The sequence below is a fragment of the Sarcophilus harrisii genome, chromosome 2 (genome assembly GCF_902635505.1).
Source record: "Sarcophilus harrisii chromosome 2, mSarHar1.11, whole genome shotgun sequence".
In the NCBI taxonomy this organism is placed as follows: Eukaryota; Metazoa; Chordata; class Mammalia; order Dasyuromorphia; family Dasyuridae; genus Sarcophilus; species Sarcophilus harrisii.
Window position 1 is genome coordinate 325,899,581 of NC_045427.1, and position 20,552 is coordinate 325,920,132.

Here is a 20,552-nt window from a genome sequence, read left to right on the forward strand (position 1 = left end):
GTTTTTACCTTCTAAAAGATTACAAGTATTTTCAAAGACTTTAATTTTTGGCATTTTATGGCAAAACTCAAGTTTTTCCTAATCTAGTTATGACTCTACTATAGATAACAATAAGTAAAATATGATTGTTAATGTTTGAAAGCTAAGAATCAATTTTCTTAGAGACATTTTAACAGAATTTTAGATTTATAGAGACTACATGTAGAGACTACTCAGACTAGCTAAACACATCTACCAAAGCCAAAAGTGTTGTCTTCTGTCATGGTTCTACATTTATTCCTATAACTCCTTTAACCTTCCTGCCTTTCTCAACTCATTAAAAACAAAAAGATAAAAGACCATGCTTCTTCACTTCAGGCAGTTTTCTATTTATGATAAAAAGAAATCCTTTACACTTGTGGAACTTTCTCAAAAGCTTTTTACAAGTTTTAATTAACTATGGCCTCTGATTACCCACTGTCCATGAATTTGTTTACTCCTCCAAAAGAATTTTATTGAAATAGATTCATAGAAAGTTAGAGCTTGTAAAGAACTTAGATAAGTTAATTTAGTCCAAAGTTATCATTCGATGGGAAGAAACAGAAGCCCAGAGTTTAAGTAGTAATTCCTACTTTCCTATAAAGCTCAGTTCAACTTCCACTGTCCATACCTTTAGCTTCTGGTGTTTTGCCCCCCAAATTACCTTTTAACTGAAAATATTTTATATATGTAAAGATCGATGTTGGTCTAGACAATTATCCCACCTCACTTTAAATTAAATGATGCAGTGCCCTAACATATTTATCAAGTGAGACTACTTTTCAACTGTTCACTGTGGGTGAACAGAGTCTGGACACCTTTCTAGGAAGGCTTGTGTAGGTTTTCTGAGGGCCTTGTATAAAACCAGTGAGCTAGCTAGGATTCTATAGCAATGTGGATTTAAATGTCTGGTGGTGGAGGGGAGAGAGAAATCCCAGAGAAGCAATAACTTTGTGAGGAGTTGGCGAGCACCTTCTTTGGTCGTTCCATAGGTCTCTTCCTCTCTCTCAACCCTTCTTTGGTCTCAGTGATGAGGTTCGGCACCAAATAATGAGTTTGGGGGTAGCAATTCCTAATCTGAAATATAAGGCACAAAGCACAGGGTACATGTGAAGAATTCACAATGGCAGGCTAACCTTAAAAGGGATTCAGCACAGATAGTGTAACCCATGGACAGAGTTTTAGAGGAACATTAATCTAGGGGATTTGACATCATAATTTGGCTTTCTGGGTTTCCCAAGACCTTCACAGGGGAGGGACTGTAAAACTGAGTTGATCCCCATCAGCACTTGCCTGAGGGCATATTATAATCTTATCTGTCCTTCTGGCTTTCTCTGTCAGTCCTACCTAGTTACCCTGGACCTCATCAATAGGATCTTTTGAGCTTTGAAGGGTGGGAAAAGATTGTAGATTTCTCATCTTCCCTATGAAGTTTGAGCCTTCCATTGGAATATATATCAGCCACTGGTGAAATCCTCTGTATATGAATCCAAGGTCAGAATGGATACAAAAGGGAAAGGCAGATTTGAGAAGCCCGACAAAAGCTATATCATACATAAGATGAACTTTATGAGTACTCCACAAAGGGATTTGTGATACTCTAACAATGTGTTCTAAGCTTGTGTCCACTTTCTTTTGGATTCTGTATGCACTGTTGGGCAACTATGTTACAGACTGATAAGGGCTGGGGTTATGGAGGATGTTTTGTACCAAATCCATCAACTATGCCACTAGATATTGGTTCCCAGCAGCTAATTGTCTGGCTAGTTAATAGATATTAACTGATAATTATGGGAATAACACTGAAAGATTCCCGAGAGCTAATTTATTAGAAAAAAACATACTTTAACCCGATAGAACTTCTCTGGGGGGAGAAGGGGATGTAGCAGTGCTCTCAGGATAAAGATGTATCTGTGCTAGTAAGGGTGGGAAAGTAGCTCTTGAGCTAAATAAAGAGGTGAAGAGAACTAAGGACTATTTAGATAGGAAGCAGAATTAGGAAAAATGATAGGGAAGGAGAGGCTTTATTATTCACTATACTTTAATATAGTATGTGAAATTATCATAAGTGTATTTGATTAAAATCAATATATACTATATATAATAAAATAGCTAATAACTTTTATTATTTGCTAGCAGAACAAATAGGTTTTTCATAAATTTTTTTTCTAAATAGCTTAACTTTTGCTTTTAAATATAAATATGATGACCCTAATTTACATTCTCTGTAACATGTCTGGATTATACTAGTTTTGAAGTAGCCAGACTGCCCAATAACAATTAACTCAACAGGCCCTTGACCACATCAGAAAAAACTGAAAGCAAAGGAATATGTCAATATTTTTAGATTTATAAAGGTTAAGGCAGGAATAATCAACCACAAAACACTAATAAGGAATATAAAAGATGTTATATGTGGTATAGATAAGTAGGGTACCAAAAAAAAAAAAAATGAGCTGCTTTAAATTATTTTTTGGAAGATATGTATACAGTGAGATCAATAGTACTTGGCCAAATCAGTTAACATTTTACCTGGTAAATTGTATGAAATTTGAGTCCACAAAAATATTTCAATCCTGATGGCTATGAGAACTTACTGAATAAGGGTTTTTTTGGTTATGAACAGTTTATAATGTTTTCACTGTGTCTTTTACTGGGATTATAAAGTGAAATCTAAGCAGTAATTTGTTAGCAGTCCTATGCCCTTGATCCACCTTACTTGACATTGGACAAATTCCTTATGCTTTTGACATAAATGTCCTTTGGTATTTACTTCTTTGAAAGATGATGTAATGTAAGTGAAACATGCTTTTTTATTATTGCAGCTTTTTGTTTACAAGTTATATGCATGGGTAATTTTTCAGCATTGACAATTGCAAAACCTTTTGTTACAATTTTTCGCCTCCTCCCTCCCTCCTCCCCGAGATGGCAGGTTGACCAATACATGTTATGTATGTTAAAGTATATGTTAAATACAATATATGTGTACATGTCCATACAATTATTTTGCTACAAAAAGAATCTGACTTTGCAATAGTGTGCAATTAACCAATGAAGGAAATAAAAAATGCAGGCGGACAAAAATAGAGGGATTGGGAATTCTATGTAGTGGTTCATACTCAGTGAAATATGTTTTTAGAAAGGTCCTAATGCATAGAAGGCATTCTTCGAACTTGGAAAGTCTGTGTTCAAGTGCTGCCTCTGGTATAAAGGGACAGTGTGAGCCAAAGTTTATTGTTTTCCCAGGCAATTCTCTAAGACAGTAAATTTCAGGACAATAGCCAATTTGTTTTGGTAGACATTTTTCTCACAGAAAATTTCCCATAGCAATGAAAGCAAGTCTGGATCAAAAAACAAAATATGTTTTAAGAAAGGATCGTGGCAAGTTAAAGATTTAGCATATGTAGTATTTATACATGTTGTTTCAAATGTCTTTGTGCAATCTTACTCCTTAATACTGTACTAAGACTTTTAGGACCCCTGGTGTATGTATAAAATAGATGAAAAAATACATACATAATATAAATGATATATATCTACAGCATCCATGTTATGCATAGTAATCAAATTAGTAACTATATATACATATAAACGTATGTATAGAATATATGGTTATATGGTTATATCCATCTATGGTACCAATGACCACTCAGTATTAATGCAGACTCTCTTGCTTAATTGATTTGCACATAATTTTGCTTGATGATTTGTACCACATAACTGTAACTTATGGGTTACAGTGGTTCTGTTGAAAGATGGGTTCGGTTTCAGAGAAGAAATAAATAATGAATCCTGCTTCTTTAGATATTTACTAGTTCTCTGACCCTGGGCAAGCCAGTTAACTTGTTTTAGCCTCAGTTTCCTGTAAATGAGGATAATAAGGACTACTTTCCAATGTGTGAATCAAATGAGATAAAGAGCTTTGCAAAATCTTAAAATGTTAGCTGCTATTATTGTCATTATCAAGGCAAGATTGAGTCCCTCTTGGAAAAATTTTAGGATTTGACATCAAGAGCCAACTCCTCTGAGAACCAACCAATAAGTGTTTTAAACATCTGTTGGAATCTTTACAAAGCGTTAAGACATTGGAGTTGATAGAGATAATAGTTATCTGGTTTGGCATGGTTCAGTGTGATTGATTTGATCTTAGAGATATTTTGGTCCAGAACTTGAACAAGGTACTAAGTACAACTGATAGAAACGATGCTTGTGTTCACACCTTTAGAGAGCTCATAAGTATCTAAGTACTCAATGGAGTTCACAGTTTGGGAGATTTCAGGGTTAGGGTTTTGCACTCTGGGAGATAACCCAGAATCCCTCTCCCTCCAGAAGGCGGAGTTAACCTTTGGGAGGTCACATATATAGAGGGAGCTCTTGGAGACTGACTGGAGGTGCTTACTTGAGGAGTTACTAGAAACTCTGGGAGCCCGAGAGAGTTTTACTTGGAGTCGGAGAGAGCTCTTGGAACCCACAAGCCCTATCTTTGAGGCAAGAGATTCATTGCATCTTCCAACTTGGTGCTGGCTGGCGGCTGAAGAAAGCAGAGGCAGAAGCCAAGGACAAAGCTGCAAGATCTCTTGGAGCCAGGCAGAGAGCTAGGCCTCAACTAACCGGGCTAATTTGGAAGGAGAAATAAACGTTTGCATTTTTACCAGCTGGCTGCATTTTGGAGTAATTATTTATTTCACCTGAGGCTAAGGCTGCCTCCAGAAAACCTTCACAAACATCAGCCTATTAAATCTCGCTCCAGAAACTTAACAGCTGCACTTAACCTCTATTTTTGGTTCCCTCACCTGTAAAATGGGGATAATAACAGCACCAAGATTGCTGTGAGGAATAATGTTTGTAAAGCGCTCTATAAATATCTTACTTATTAAAAGCAAAACGGCAAAGAATGAATAACAAACAAATAAGGCCGTGAAAGCTAATACCGGGGTTTTGGCTCGCAACCAAAGGGGGTCCCTGACCCGTGGGCGGCCCTGGAGCCGCCGTTCCGACTTCCCGGGCGCGTCTCCCCCAGGGCTGAGCCGCTCGGCGTCAGCCTTAGTTAGCACCGGGGGCTCTCAGGCTGGGACCTAGGCTCGGGGAGTGGGGCGGGAGCGCTGAGTTAGAGGATCCCAGCGAACGAGAGGAGGGGAGAGAGGCCGGCTTGCAGCGGCCCTGGGCTTCTTTCTCTTGCTTCTCCGCCGTTCCCAGAGGAGCGTATCGGGCGGAAGGCGGTCTCTGACACAGCGCCTCACGGCCCCACTCACTCCCGCGCTTTCCGGATAGGCTCCCAAGAGACGAGCGCTACCTGTTCCGCACCCCTCCCCGCCCTTCCTAATTAAAAAACGAGCCAATAGCGGGCGTGACTTCTTGTCATCCGTGGGAGTCCTACCCCGGGCTAAGATTCCTCAACTTCCCCCGCCCCCTCTCGCCCCGCCCCCTGGCGACATCGCCGCTACGCAGCCGCATCCCGGAGCGCTAGCTGGGGGACTGAGGAATGTGCGCTCGCGCTCCGGCGGCGCGCGTGCGTGCGCGCGCCCTGCAGGACGTCGGGAGGCGGGCCTGGGGGGGGCTGGTCTCGCGCGGTCTTAGGGTGGAGTTCCTGCGACGGCGAGCGACGGGAGGAGGCAGGCGTTCTTCGGTCAGCGCCGGCGGAGGAGGCGGGGACGCGGTGAGCAGGTTCGGCAGCTTCTAGTTCTGAATCCGGTACCTTAAGGGTCGCCCGAACTTGCGACGTGCGGGAGTCGGCGGCCTTTGCGGGGAGGTGGCGAAGGTAAGAGGCGGGGCCGGGGGGGGGGGGTGTGTGTCTTTAGGAGAGCTCCCTCAACAGGTTACCCAAGGGCGGGTGCGCGAGGCGCGATCTGGCGGCCCGCCGGGGTGGGTGGGTTGGGGGGTCCGGGCTCCCTCCCCCTCTCCGGGCCCCTGTCTCCTTCCGGGCTGGCTCCAACCCGGGAGACCCAGCACTCGCGGCTGCCAGCCTTTGTCCCTCAGGGTGATTGTTCCCAGCCTGGAAGTTGTCCCTGCACCAGGATCTCTCTAGGTAGGGGACTCCCTCTTCCTGCCCCCGCTGCGCCCAGCCCGGGTCTCCGTGACTCCCTAGCCTGTCCCTGCGGACTCCTCGGTCCTCCCGTAGGAAAGGCGAGAACCCGCTCCCAATATCCTGCCTCTAAGAAAGTCAATTTGAGGGATACGTTGCCTGTAAAAGTCGGGGTGCAAGCCCCTCCTTCGCCTGATGGCAATATTCTCGCCCTGTGGGCTCTTCAGAAACCAGCAGCTTCTGCTTTGCTTCTGGACACTTGCGTTTCAATTATCTTCGTTGCGTTAGAACTCTTAGATCTATCAGGGATTGCGAGGTGGACTTTGAATTCTACAAGTTTTCTGGTACTTAATCTTGATTTAAAAGAGTAATGACTTTTGGGAAAGGAAGAAAGAGTCATCCTTAATACTCTTATCAACCTTCACATTGAAAGGAGCTAAGTTGGTGCTTTGTTGACGAGTGTTGTAGTACGTGAAAATGTGGGTTGAGTCGCGACTGTAGGCTTTGTATTTCTGACACCTAGCAACAATATCTTGGACGTAGTAGGTGTCTGATATTTAGTGAATGAAATTTGCTTTTCAGGCAGCCGTGAAGTTGATTGATAACTAAACAGTAGTACCATTTGTGTGTATATGCAAGTGTGAATCTTTTCAATGTGTTCTGGGATGATGTATGCCCCCTTGATGTTTTGATTTTGAAAACTTACTGTAGAAAAACAAGTTTTACGTATTAAGGTGTAAATTGTAGGTGTAACTATTTCAGGGTTTAATAAGTAATATTCTCCTTTTGAGTAATGTTAATTATGCATATAATTATTCCAAAATTTATTAACCTATTAAATTTTGCCTCCGAAGCAAATGACACGTTTGGGTATTGGTGTCTTTGAACTATACTGATGTCAATGAAACTTTATTAAGCAAGCTTTCCTTAGGTTATGAACAATGTGAAATGTTTACTAGGTCTTAGGCTGTAAAGGGAAATGGACCTGTGACCTGAGTCCCACTTTCCTCCTCTATAAAATGGAAATATTATATTCACAGTTTCTGGAGTTGTTATTGTTTTTTTTTTTTTATGTAAATCTAAAGTATTATTGCTAATTTAGTTTGTTTCAAGCAAAGCCAGCAGTGATCTCACTGAAGTGCCTGTATAGGTTTCAACCTATTAACTTTGCTGGAACTTTGACCTTTACTGGGCCACTAGTTAATCAAGTGGATAGAACCTGGACATGGACTCAGAAAGGCCCAAGTTCACATGTGGCTTAGACATCGTGACTGGCAAATCACTTTTCTGTGCCTCAGTTTCCTTATCTGTAAAGTAGGACTAATAATAATTGTCTGCTTCTGGTGGTGAGAGTAAAATGAACGCATATTGGTAAAGCACTTTACCAATCTTAAAGTGCTATATAAATGCTAGTGTAGGAGAGACTTAGAAGATTTTAAACTTTTTCTATTTCTAATATGTTAAAGGGCTGTTTCATTTACCAATGGTAGAAATTAGTTAATTAAAAAGTTCTTTTTAAAGGAAATAGGCGAAGTATAGAATTAAAAAAAAATTAATCTTATATTCTATTCCCTGTTGAGTAGTTTGTCCAATATTCTAAGGTCTTATTGTGGTTTGTATAGAATTTCAACTTTGAAATTGAGTTCAAAACAAGGGTGTGTGTGAGTGTGGAACATTGATGGTTTGACTTTAGTTATAAAAATCCAAGTGTGCTGGAATAAAATAAACAAATCCTTAAGTATGTTTAAGTACCTACTTTGTGTCAGGGAGTTTTACTGAGATACAACACAAACAGAAGACATCTCTTCTTCCCCAATATATGTTCCATTAGAAGATGTAACTTGTTTACAGATGAGTTAAACATAGGATACAAACAAAATCCAATGGGATGGTAGTCCAAGGTGCAATCCTGAAAAGCTCTTGAAGGAGATGATAATTGAATTGAACATTGAAGGGAGCAAGGGGTTCCAAGAATTGGGTGTGAGTAGGAAGAAGCTTTTAGGCAGCTTGTTCAAAGACAGAGGCCTGAGGTTCTGATGCTGTTTCTGGAAAACCGCAAGTGTGGCTGGGCGATGGAGCAGGGGAGAGTAATGTAAAATCAGGCTGGAAAGGTAGACTGAAGTTATTGTGAAAGACTGTGGTATTTGTATTTTGTCCTATGTTCTGTGGGATGGTCACTTTGAGTAGGAGAATTAGCAATCAGATTTGCCCTTTAGAAATATAAATTTGGAACCTGTGTGGAGGATTGATTGTGTGGACAGAATGGGTGCAGGATATCCATCAGGAGGCTCTTGTAATAATTTAGGACTGTGAGAGATATTGAAAGTCTAAAATGAGGGTCCTTATGGTTGGTTGTAAGTAGAGAGAAGCCAGATTCCCAAGATAGACATTTCATAAGCTGGAGGACATCTAAAAGGGATAATGAATCTTCAGAAATGTATGTAAATGAGAAATTAATGATCTAGATAAAATACCTTTTCCAGCATTGAAAATATATTTCATCAATCTCCACATGATAGATTGTAGATCTTGGAGTGAGGAAAACCTAAGTTCAAATCAGACTCTAGCTGTTTGACCTTGAATAAATTGCTCTTTTTTGGGGTGGAGTGGGGAAGGCACTTAGGGTTGAGTTAAGCCCAGGATCACACAGCTAATAAGTATGTAAGGCGGGATTTGAGCTCAGGTTCTCTCCATTCCAGAGCTGGTGCTCTAGCTACCTAATCATCTAGTTGCCCCCATATTACTTTACCTCTTCAGAGTCATTTATACTTACAGGATTATTCTGAGGGTCAAATGGACTAATATCTGTAAAGTGCTTAGCACAATACCTTGTACATGCAGTAGGTCATATATATCCATATTAGCTATTTATATTACTAGCCAGTAATATTACTATTATTGGGCTGGATGGTCTCTGAGGTTTACAGTGTTACATAAGAAATCTCATTTGATTCTCACAGCAATTCTGAAATAGAGGCTATTTTATCCCTATTTTATAGATGAGGAAACTGAGGCTGAAATATATGAATGCAGGTACTCTTGGCCTGTGTCACATGATTTAACTTTGGGTTGTGCTTGTAACAGTAATGAAATTGTAATAATGATAACAAATGGGATAATGTATATGAAAGACATTAGATCATAAAATTATATTAGCAGTCATTCTGGTAATGATGTATTACCTGACTTTCTGTGTTCCTCATCAGAAGTATATCACAGTCTTTCCATTAACTTTGGTTGTTTTGTCTGTCACTACTTCCCTTATGGTTTTGAAGGCCTGGAAAGAAAAATAGCATATGCTGTTGATTATATGTTGCATTTTTAAAGAGATCAAACAGTCAACCATTAAAAAACATAAATGTGCATTTGTTCATTACTGTAAAGTTGCTTGATTTCTTCTGTCAGTCACTATGGCACATTCATGCTCTCTTTCTCTGTCTCTGTCTCTCTCTCAATCAAATAGCTAATAAGTGTCTAAAATGGAACACCAGGGAAGCTCTATCCTCCTAGTTGCCTCTTACTGAACAGTAATATACCAAGCACTGTGGTAAGCACTAGAGTTACAAAAAGAGGCAAAACACAATTTCTGCTCTCAGTTAAATGTTAAATTTCAAATAGAAAATGTTCTGGATTTAATCCCTTTATGTATTGTGTTCAGGGTTAAAATATAGCTCTAATTAACATAGAGCAGAATATACTTTTGTAAATAAAGTGTTAAAAGTCACAATGATAATCATATTCATTAAAAAGATAAACAATTTCAATGATTTGGTTGAGGCTGAAAAAGTTTGTATAACTGTATATAAACATTTTATAAAAGCCATGGCAATGTTTACTATATTTAGCTAGGACTTGGAGGTGATAAAAAGATTTGTGTTAGGATAAGAAAACTATTTGATTTGGGCATCTTACCTGGAAAAAAATGGAAATAACTTTTACTTACCTAAATAAACTTCTAGATCCTCAATTTAGTTAGTAAAGTGTTAATTTGATGTATTTGTATGTAATGGTGTTCAGTGAATGCAATTTCTCTTCAGTCATTCTTTAAAAATTTATTTTTGTAAATATGTTGCTGAGTTTTTTTGATTCAACTTTTTCATCTTTCATTTAGTCATTTCAAAGGTCCCACCAGATATAATCCAATATCAATTGCTTTCTTTTATTTTCATATATATATATGATATACATTCAAAGATAGTTTTCAACATTCACCCTTGTAAAACCTTGTGCTTATATTTTTCTCCCTCCTTCTCCACTGCCCCCTCCTTTAGACAGCAAGTATTCCAATATAAGTTAAATATATGCAATTCTTCTAAATATATTTCCACATTTATCATTCAGCACAAGGAAAATCTGATTAAAAAAATGAAGAGAAAAAACAAGCAAGCAAACAACAAAAGTGAAAATACTTTGTTGTGGTCCACATTCAGTCCCCATCCAAGTCTATTGGAATTGGTCCAAATCAACTTATTGTTGAAAAGAGCCAAGTCCATCACAGTTGATCATCACATAATCTTGTGGCTGTGTACAATATTCTTATAGTTCTACTCATTTCATTTAGCATGAGTTCATGTAAGTCTCTCTGGGGTTTTTTGAAATCATCCTGGTGATCCTTTCTTATAGAGCAATAATATTCTATTACATTCATATACTATAACTTATTCAACCATTCCCTATCTGTTGGGCATTCACTTAGTTTCCATTCATTGAATGCAATTTAAAAACAAGTGCTAAAGTACTGAAGCACACCTTCCTAAAAAAAAGGTTACATAATCACAGTCTGTCATCTAAGTCAGAATTTCTTGAAAAAATGCTGGTATTCATAAAAAGCACTTAAGTTCATTGTTTTGCTTCTGAATTGTGAGGAGATAATTTTTCTAATATGTATTGTAAGAAATCAAGTCATGAAAAACACTTAGCTATTTAGTACTAGTGACTAATAATCCCTTTATTCCTAATCAAATAGTTCATTTTGTTATAATTTAACTTCATTTTTCTTATAGGTTGAATGAGCTTACTATAGTAAGACTAGGTAGTTTATGAATTTTTGTTCTATGGTAGAAATGCCTAACTGTGAGACTAATGATTATATCACTCCCTTCCTTTCCCTATTTTTACTTGATATATTGAAACCTGACAGGCTTTGGAAAGCTAGCTAGAAAAATTAGAATTTGAGTATTTTTAAAAAATATATTTTTGTTGCTTGTTTCAAAATTTCACAGGTCATTAGATAATTTAGTAATGTGAAGTATACAAATGGAATATTTACATTTTAGAGTATATTTAGTGCAATTTAGCAGATTTCTTAATCTTAGATAATACAGGTCATTTTCAAAAATAAAAAGATGTTAGTCGGTCCATCTTTACTATTCTCAGTGAAAGTATATGTGGACAATACAGGCATCAGTCCTAAGTAATTCCCTAAGAATGAGTTGATGATTTGGGTCTCAGGTAGTGTTTTTTGTATTTTTAGCTATAGGTTTACCATATAATTTGATTGGTATTTACTACATGAACTACTGATAAAGTTGTTTATAATATTTTTCACTGGTGGCCCATCTTATTGGAAAGTCTACATATGTTTAACTATGGTTTAAGAATATGTGCATATTTGCTGCATCACAAAACACAGGTACTTATCCTATTGCTGAACAGGTTGGCCACACTTTCAGCTTTTACATTTAGATGCTTTTCTTTTTCAGAAATGCCTATTAAGATTTCATTTAAGCAATGCCAATATTTTGAAGATATTAATTTTTATGTTGAAGAAATAAAAATGCAGCCTGATGATCTTCCCTTTCCACTTAACTTTACTGACTTTTTTTAAAAATCCGTTTCAATTCAGTAAACATTTATTTTGCACATAGTTCAAGGAATAGACTAATCCCTACTCTCAAAAAACTCAAATTTTACTGTCCAAATAATTTTACTGTGTAAGTAAATACTAACTAATTTCAAGCAGAAAATGAGAGAGAGGGGTGGTGGTAGCAGGGATGGGGTTGTGAACCATATGTGCAGAGTCAGAGAAGTGGGAAAGAGGTAGGAGTTAATTTTGACTGGAATAATATGAAATAAAATTAGCAAGTTAAATGGAAGCCAGGTTGTGGGGTATAATATATCAGTTCTGAGGAGATAGAATGAGCTTAAGTGGAATGGGGCATCTTTTAGACAGAAGATGGGTGACTAATTGACTAGTGGGAATTCCTTGTTATGAAGAGGATGTAGATGGATTACCTGAAGTCTCTTCCAACTCTCAAACTGTATGTTTATATATTTATCCTAGATGCAGTATATGGAACAAAGATTTTGGAGAATGGAGTGTGGTCAGATAGATCTCAGTTTGGCAAGTGTATGAAGGATAATTTGGAAAGGGGAGAGACAGAGAGGACAATTAGACATTATCATCTAGTCTAAAAATAATTAAGGATTGGTTCAGATTAGGGACTCCTACAAGTGGAAGGAAAACATTGAATGGTAAAGATATTTTGGACATAAGTTGGTCAAGCCTTGGCTACTTAATGGGAATTTGGAACAAGGCCTCTCTGTTTTGGACAAGGCATTATTCATATAGAATGTGTTTCTTTTTCAAAGGGCAGTGATGGTTTAGGCTATATTCCACTTTATTTCTGTTCTTTAAATGTTTTGAAAGTGCTATAATATCTTTTATCTTAATAAAAAACAATTTTTTTTAAGATTAGAGTTTTTTTTTTTAAACAAGAATGTTGTAGATTACAAAATGGAAAAGTGATATACTGTTATTTGAAATAACTCCCTTTGCATAACTTTTTTTTTTTTATGAAAAGACACTATTTGAGGTAGGATAATTGGGAAATGAGATGTCAATTGAAAGTATCAATAAAAAGTATTGTTTTACCAAAAGCGAAAATGGAGGCACAAAAAACTTGTGATTTGTCTTAGGTAACAGAGTTGGTTAATGATGAAACTGGGGTTAAAATCCAAGTCTTTAATTCAGTCTAATATTGTGACTAGATTTAAATGAGGCAAAGGATGAAAACAGACTTCCTTTCATGAATACGCTTATCAGTCCACTAACAATTATTTATTAAAAGTCGTATGCTATGGAGATTGATCTCCTTCTCTCCTTGTACATATGTATGTGTGCATTTTTTTCCCCCTTATCTAGTATAGTATAGCTAATAAATACTTGTTATTTGATTGCCAAAGACAGAAAAGAAACAAAAATAGTCCCGACTCTTAAAGAGCTGCTTTCTAATCAGGAGAAGTGGTATGTACAAAAATAAGTGTATGCAAAATAAATACAAGGTAGTTAGTATGTGAAGGCACTGATAGTTGTGGTGAGTCAGAGAAGGCTTCTTTTAGAAGTTGGTAATAATGGAAAATTTTTTTCTATGTCATGGGTAATTTTAATGTGTTGTAGCTGTGATGTGGTGGCACAGATTGGGTTCCAATGTAAGGCTCAAGTTCTGGTTCTCTCAGAGGGAACAGGAAGCAGAGTATTGGGATATACTGGAGAGGCAACTAGTTGTATCCATAATCTTTCCTTTCAAGTCCATTTTTAACAAATCTTCCTATTCTTAATTGACTCCTGAGTGAGTAGTTCGTAACAATTTTTACCCCACACATTTTTTTTTAATATTTTATCTCTCTTTTTTAATAACTTATTGACAACATATGCATAGGTAATTTTTTACGTTATCCCTTACACTCGTGTTCCGGCTTTTCCCTTTCCTCCCTCCCCCCCCCCCTCCCCTAGATGGCAGGCAGTCTTATCCATGTTAAATATGTTATATCCTAGATACAATATATGTGTGCAGAACTGTACAGTTCTCTTGTTGCACAAGAATTGGATTCGGAAGGTAAAAGTAACCTGGGAAGAAAAACAAAAATGCAAACTGTTCACACTCATTCCCCAGTGTTCTTTCTTTGAGAGTAGCTGATTCTGTCCATCATTGATCAATTGGAATTGAATTAGATCTTTTTGAAGAAGATATCCACTTTCATCAGAATATATCCTCATACAGTATTGTTGTTGAAGACCCCACACATTTTTTTAAAGCCCAACTTAACTCCCTCCAGGAAATTCCCCTTGAGACCTAATATAGCTTCTTGTTTTGTGCTTTAATGCACATGGTTTGTTCTTCTAGTTGCTACTAGACAATATACTTCCTGAAAGTAGAGGTCTGTTATGTATGCTTGTATTTTCCCAAGTGTTTAGCAAAGTTCTCTCTCTTAAGGGTAAATACTTAAGTTGATTGAATTAATTTCCACTTGTAAATTTCTTTAGTGATTTTAGTATCTGACTCTATGTCCTTTTCATTCCAATCTTTTGTAGTCATACTTGGGGGAAGTCAGATTAGTTGGGGATGGGTAGGGAAGAGTAATGTAAATCAGGTTGGAAAGGTAGACTGAAATCATTGTGAAAGGCTGTCTGTATTTTGTTCTTTATTCTGTGAGGGAGCCACTGAAACTTCTTTAGTGAGACAATTAGCAATCAGGTTTGCCCTTTAGGAATATAAATTTGGAACTTGTGTGGAGAATTGATTGGAGTGGACAGAGAAACTTGTGAACGCCTCCTTTTTCGTTGATTTTTTTTACCTCACACCAAAACATAGCACCAATAACATCTCAATTCTACTAGCGCCATGATTTTAAGCATCAAAATTCTACCTGGTTATAATATTCTATTCATAGACTTGTCCCATTAAACTCATCTTTTTCTTTTAACCTGGTATTCCTTAAATCTCTTTCCATTCTCTCGGTATAGCTCCCTTACTTTGTTTTCATTTGTTTCCATATCTAGTCTTGACTCTGATTCGTCATTTTCACTAACCACTACACCAGAATCTCACATGCTGTTAGGCTTTCTTCATTTCTGATTTAATAATCCTTAACTTTACATAATTCTTGGATGGAAAAAAAGTTGTAAAAATAAGTTAATTCCATGTCAAAAAGTTAAAATAGATAAATACAGTAGTTTTCTCACCACCGCTCTATACCCCTTCTCTATTAATATTGACTCTATGCCTTATAAGCCACACTTTTCAAGACATCTATATTTAAGTTATAGTTCCATGATCACAATCGTGATTTGGTCTCCTATTTTTCTAAAAACATTTAGACCATCTCCCCTCTACTTGCAGAACTGTATCACCAACTTTATCTTTTCTTCCCTTGATATAGAAAAGAGGCACATTTACTTGAGCAGTATAAATATTAAAGGATTCTTCGATGGGGTCACACCTTTTTTTTTAGGTGCTTAAGTGCTTATTTTATTGATTGATTTTTATCTTATTTTCATTTTTTTCCTTAAATGTTAGTTTTTTATTTTCCAAATACATGCAAAGATAGTTTTCAACATTCACCCTTGCAAAACTTTGTATTCCAAATTTTTCTTCCTTCCGTGCATCCCCTCTTCTCTAGACAGCAAGCAATCCAATTTAGGTTAAACAAGTGCAATTCTTCTAAATATATTTCCACATTTATCAATGCTGCATAAGAAAAATCAGATCAAAAAATAAAGAAAATGAGAAAATTAAAGCAAACAACAATAAAAAAGTTAAATACTATGTCAAGATCCACATTTCAGTCAGTGTAAAACCTTTTGAGGGGCAAAAAGGTATAAGGGAAAGGATGCTGAATTTATAATCAGAGGACTTGAGTTCCTATATCTTGGTGCTAGTATTGTTTTCTGAACCTATTTCCTCATCTATAAAATGGAGAGAATGTTTGCACCTTATATAAGATGGTTGTGAGGAAAGTGCCTTTAAAATACAAAATAAATGCTAGGTTTGCTTTGTTATTTATTGTGTTGTCTGTAATTGGATTCTCAGAAATCTAATTGTTTGTCCAAGTGCTTCTCATAACTTCTTCCTATTTTCCACATGAGGTCTTGTGTCTAAGTCTAATCACTGTATGATGACTAGTCTCATCTTCTGCTGAAAAGTACTGTTGAAAAATATAACTGCATACATTACAAGTTGCTCTTTGCTGTTAAACTTGAGAGATTTCACAAACAAGTAATATATAGAAATGGACAGACACATATTAAAAGCATTGCTTTTACACTGTTGTTTAAAAATATATTATTTTCTGTAAATGTACAATTTTAAAGATAAGATTTACGAGTTCTGGTATTCAAGAATCTAGTCGATATGGCACTATCCTGCTACTCTATGTATTCCATTCTCTAGCAAAACTCTGCTCTTTGTTTCCTGAAAATACTTTATACTTTAACTTTTTTTTATTATGATAGCATAATTAATCCTGTTCCTCTTCAATCCTTCTTTGCCTGCTGAATCCCAGTTCTTTTAATGCCAATTGTTTGAAGAATCTCAGAGTTGGAAGTAACATAAGAAGGCTTCTGAACAAAAAATTCTGCTCCACAGCATACATATATCTATCCAACCTTGCTAACTGAGGCTGCTCATTCCACTTTTGGATAACAAAGGCAGCTATCAGAACCTGGAAGATCTGGGTCCATCTGTCTCTTTTGCCTTGGACAAGGTACTTAACCACTCCCAGGCAATTCTCTAAAACCAAGTTGCAGATTTTTTAGCCAAACTGGTTTTGTTGTTTGTCCTAGTGACATCTCATCTCCTATCCCAGTACTGTTGCCCAGGCTGTGTTCCACATGCTGTGATGCATTGTTTCTTGCCAAGAGATGATCTCTTGGAATAACTTTCCTCCTTTAGGACTCACTACCTTTTGTATGAGCTCTTTCCTGACCTTTACAGCTGCTTGGGTTTCTTTTTACTTCCATAACCTTCTTTATATGTGTGTTGCCCTTCCTTGTTATAAAAAACTCCTTTTTAAAATGATTTAATTTTTAAAATTTAATTTTTAATTAACAAAAATTTATTTTTTTCTTTTTACCTTCCTCTATCCTCCTTCTGTCAAGGGGAAGAAAAAACAAAACATTCCTACATTGATCTTATCCAAAACAATATTTCTCATTTTGCATCTTGAGTCTCCATCACCTGTTGTCGGGAGATGGATAATATACTTACTTAGCTGTTTTCTGGAACCCTAGTTGGTCATTACATTGATCAGTGTTTTAAAGTTGTCTTTATGATATTGTTATTGTATAAATTGTGTATTGTATTGGTTTTATTCATTTCACTCTCTACCATGTCTTATAAATCTTCTCAGGTTTCACTGAAACTACTTTTTTCATCTTCAAATATATTTTTATATTACATTTTGCTCAGCTGTTCCTCAGGTGATGTAAATTACATACTTTAAGACTAGCAGTTTTACTTTTGTGCTTGTATCCCTAGCATGTAGGACTTGATAAATCCCTTTGTCTATTTTTTGGTGGGGGCAGAGCTGTTAGGAATTTTTTTGTTATTGGTTTGCCCCTCCCCCCACTAGAATTTCCCTTCACTGATTAAGTTATAAATGTGGGCCAAAGGGAAAAAACAGTTAAGAAATTTGTTCTTAAATCAAAGCTACTTTCTGCCTGTGAAACTTCTGTACATTGTTTCTGTCTGTCCTCTAAGGTCAGCCAGAGCATGACATCTCTTCAGATTTTTGAGGAAAAGTTATGTTCACTTAAATGTCTCTTCTGCTGATCCTGTTGTGTCTTGATCTTAAAGTCTTTCACTAATCTGGTTGCCTTCCTCTGCTTGCTTATTAATTATCTTTTTAAAAATACAGTTCGTTAGATGTGGTCTGATGAGTGCTGAGTACTGTAAGCTTATCACTCTCCTGTTATTTGAACCTATGCATCTTAATTAGGCAACACAGTATATAGAGCATTGACCCTGACTTCAGGAAGTCTTTGAGTTCAAATTCTGGGCAAGTCACTCTACCCTATTTGCCTCAGTTTTATCATCTGTAAAATGAGCTGGAGAATAAAATGACAGATCACTCCAATTCCTTTGCCAAGAACTCCCCTTCCCCCAAAAAGGGTCACAAAGAGTTGGACATAACTAAAAAAAATGAGTGATATGCTTTTCACAGTACCCTAAATTGGTACTCTGAATGAGCTGTTGGCTCATTGAACTTATAATTCACTTTACCCTCTCCCTTGGCACTTTCCCCTATCCCTTTCCTTTTTTTTTTTTTTGGCTGAGGCAATTGTGGTTAAGTGACTTGCCTAGGGGCATCACAGCTAGGAAGTGTTAAGTGTTTGAGGTCAGATTTGAACTCAAGTCCTCCTGACTTCATGCCTGGTGCTCTATCCACTGCATCACCTAGCCGCCCCACCAATTTTTTTTTCTAGATATCCCCTCTCCTTTTTATATTTATGAAGTCTTTTGAATCCAAATATAACTTATTGCGTATCTAATTTATATTTTAATATATTTAACATCTACTGGTCACCTTGCCATCTGGGGGAGGGGGGGGAGGTTAAGAGGTGAAAAATTGGAACAAGAGGTTTGGCAATTGTTAATGCTGTAAACTTACCCATACATATAACCTGTAAATAAAAGGCTATTAAAAAAAAAAAAAGAATCCAAATATAAAATCTGACTTTGTGGTCCCATTTGGAATTTTCATGGTAAATCACTCTGGTATCTTTTCCAGGAAGACCTTAAATGAGGTCAGAAAGGTCAGACACAACTGAAACAACTGAACAACAACAAAATAAAATGTGATAATGCTTACTATGTACCAGTTAGTTTGCTAAGCACTAGAGAGTTAAACGCAAGTAAGCAAATCATCTCCTGCTCAGAAGTTTTTCCTTTTAAGAGGAAGAAAACACATAAAGGGAAATTAAGATGTTGGAATTTGGGGTTGGGGTGGGTTTGGAAATGGTCTGGAAGTGATGTGATTCCAGGCAAGATAAACCCTATACTTAGTTGCAGGAATTGAATCCATAGTTTTGATAAGAGAGGAATGAGTTGAGAAGAATGCATGTTATATAGAAATGGCTTGGAAGTTTACTACTGAATTTTGTCTTTTAAGATTTAACCCAGTATTCTAGATTAGGAGTTGACAAACCATGGCCTTCATTTTATCCCATAGTCTGTTTTTGTGCATCTAGGAGATTTATTTTTTTTAAGTAGTTTTATTTAAGAAGAGAAAAACCATTCTTGGCTGTGGGGCCATACAGAAATAGACAGAGGGCAAGGCATAGTTTGCCAACTCCTATTCTAGATTATCAAGGGATTTCTGGAAATTCGTGTTATTAATATTACTACTAATTAATAAGCTATTTTTTTCTTGTTTTGGTTGATATCAGAACAACCTTCAGATGTAAGTGACCACTATATTGTCAGGGGCCATGCATACACTTCTTTAAGCCATAACTCAGTCATATCACCTCTGTGAGGCTTTTTGTGGAAGGTGAATTTTGGGGTGGGTTTTGGGGGGAAGGGCCGAGGGAGTTTTGAAGAATACAAGGGATTCTTTTTTTTTTTTTTCAATAATATATTATTTTCCAATTACATGTAAAGCTAGTTTTCAGCATTCTTTTAATAATAGCTTTTTATTTTTCAAAATAGATGCAAAGATAATTTTTAACATTTACCCCTGCAAAACTCTGTGTTGCAAATTTTTTTTCCTTCCCCCTTCCTTTAGATAGCAAGTAATCCAATATGAGTTAAACATCAGCATTTATTTTTGTAACATTTTGAATTCTAAATTGTTTTTCTCTTTTCCTCCTCATTCCCTAAGACAGCAAACAATCTGATACAGGTTATATATGTACAGTCATTTTAAACGTATTTTCACATTAGTCATGTTGTGAAATAAAGATCAGAATAAAATGAAAAAACATGAGAAAAGTGAAAATATTAGGCTCTCTGTGTTTGGATGACTTTTTTTTTTTTTTTATCCCAGGTTTATTGGTATTTTCTTGGATTATTATCTTGCTGAAAATAACTAAGTCTGTCATAGTTGATCATCACATAATGCAGGAGATTCTTTAGAGGGTAAATTGAGGAGGGATTGCATTCCAGGCATGGGAGAAACCGTATAGAAACAGATGTGTGTCGAACTAGCAAAAAAGCCAGGTGACAATGTCCACATAGAGTGACAAATTCATATTTCTGAAGCACAACTTAACCCATTTTTATTCCCAGTTTTCATCTTGCCTCCAATATAAAGGACAGAGTAGTGCTTAAAACTTGTCATAATCTGGATATAGCCTACTTTTTCAATATAAATTACATCTCATTTTCATTGTTCATTTTGTGGGCCACTCAAACTAGCCTGCTTTGTTCTTCCCCCAAACATTATGACATTCCATTTTCTCCATAAGGTCTAGATACTTTTGCACAGGCTGTAATGGCTCATGGCACACTCATGCACAGACTTTTGGCAGTAATATATTGTCATCACTTCTGACTTTTAATCTCTTAATTTCCCTTAGAGCTTTGCCACAGGATGCCTATCCTCATTCCCTTCCAGTTGCTAGTGTCCTTCTCTTTCATGTACTTTGTATTGTTAGAATCTAGGTGTTATGTTTGTTGAATTGAAATAGATGGAATCTATCCATTTATTTTCTCTCCTAAAATTGTCAATATAATAGGAATGAGGAGTGGATTTTGTTTGCTGCTTGCCCATTTATAGGATTTTCTAATGG

General features: G+C 36.7%; 1 protein-coding gene across 1 annotated transcript in view; it reads left to right on the forward strand.

Moving 5' to 3' along the window:
• The first annotated feature begins 5,602 nt into the window (after nt 1-5,602).
• The window catches only part of MPP5 (membrane palmitoylated protein 5), a 112,297-nt gene continuing 97,347 nt past the window's right edge, over nt 5,603-20,552 (forward strand). The window contains exon 1 of the mRNA XM_031952766.1: nt 5,603-5,776. The gene's annotated coding sequence lies outside the window, so the exon portion shown is untranslated. The remainder of the gene's footprint in view (nt 5,777-20,552) is intronic.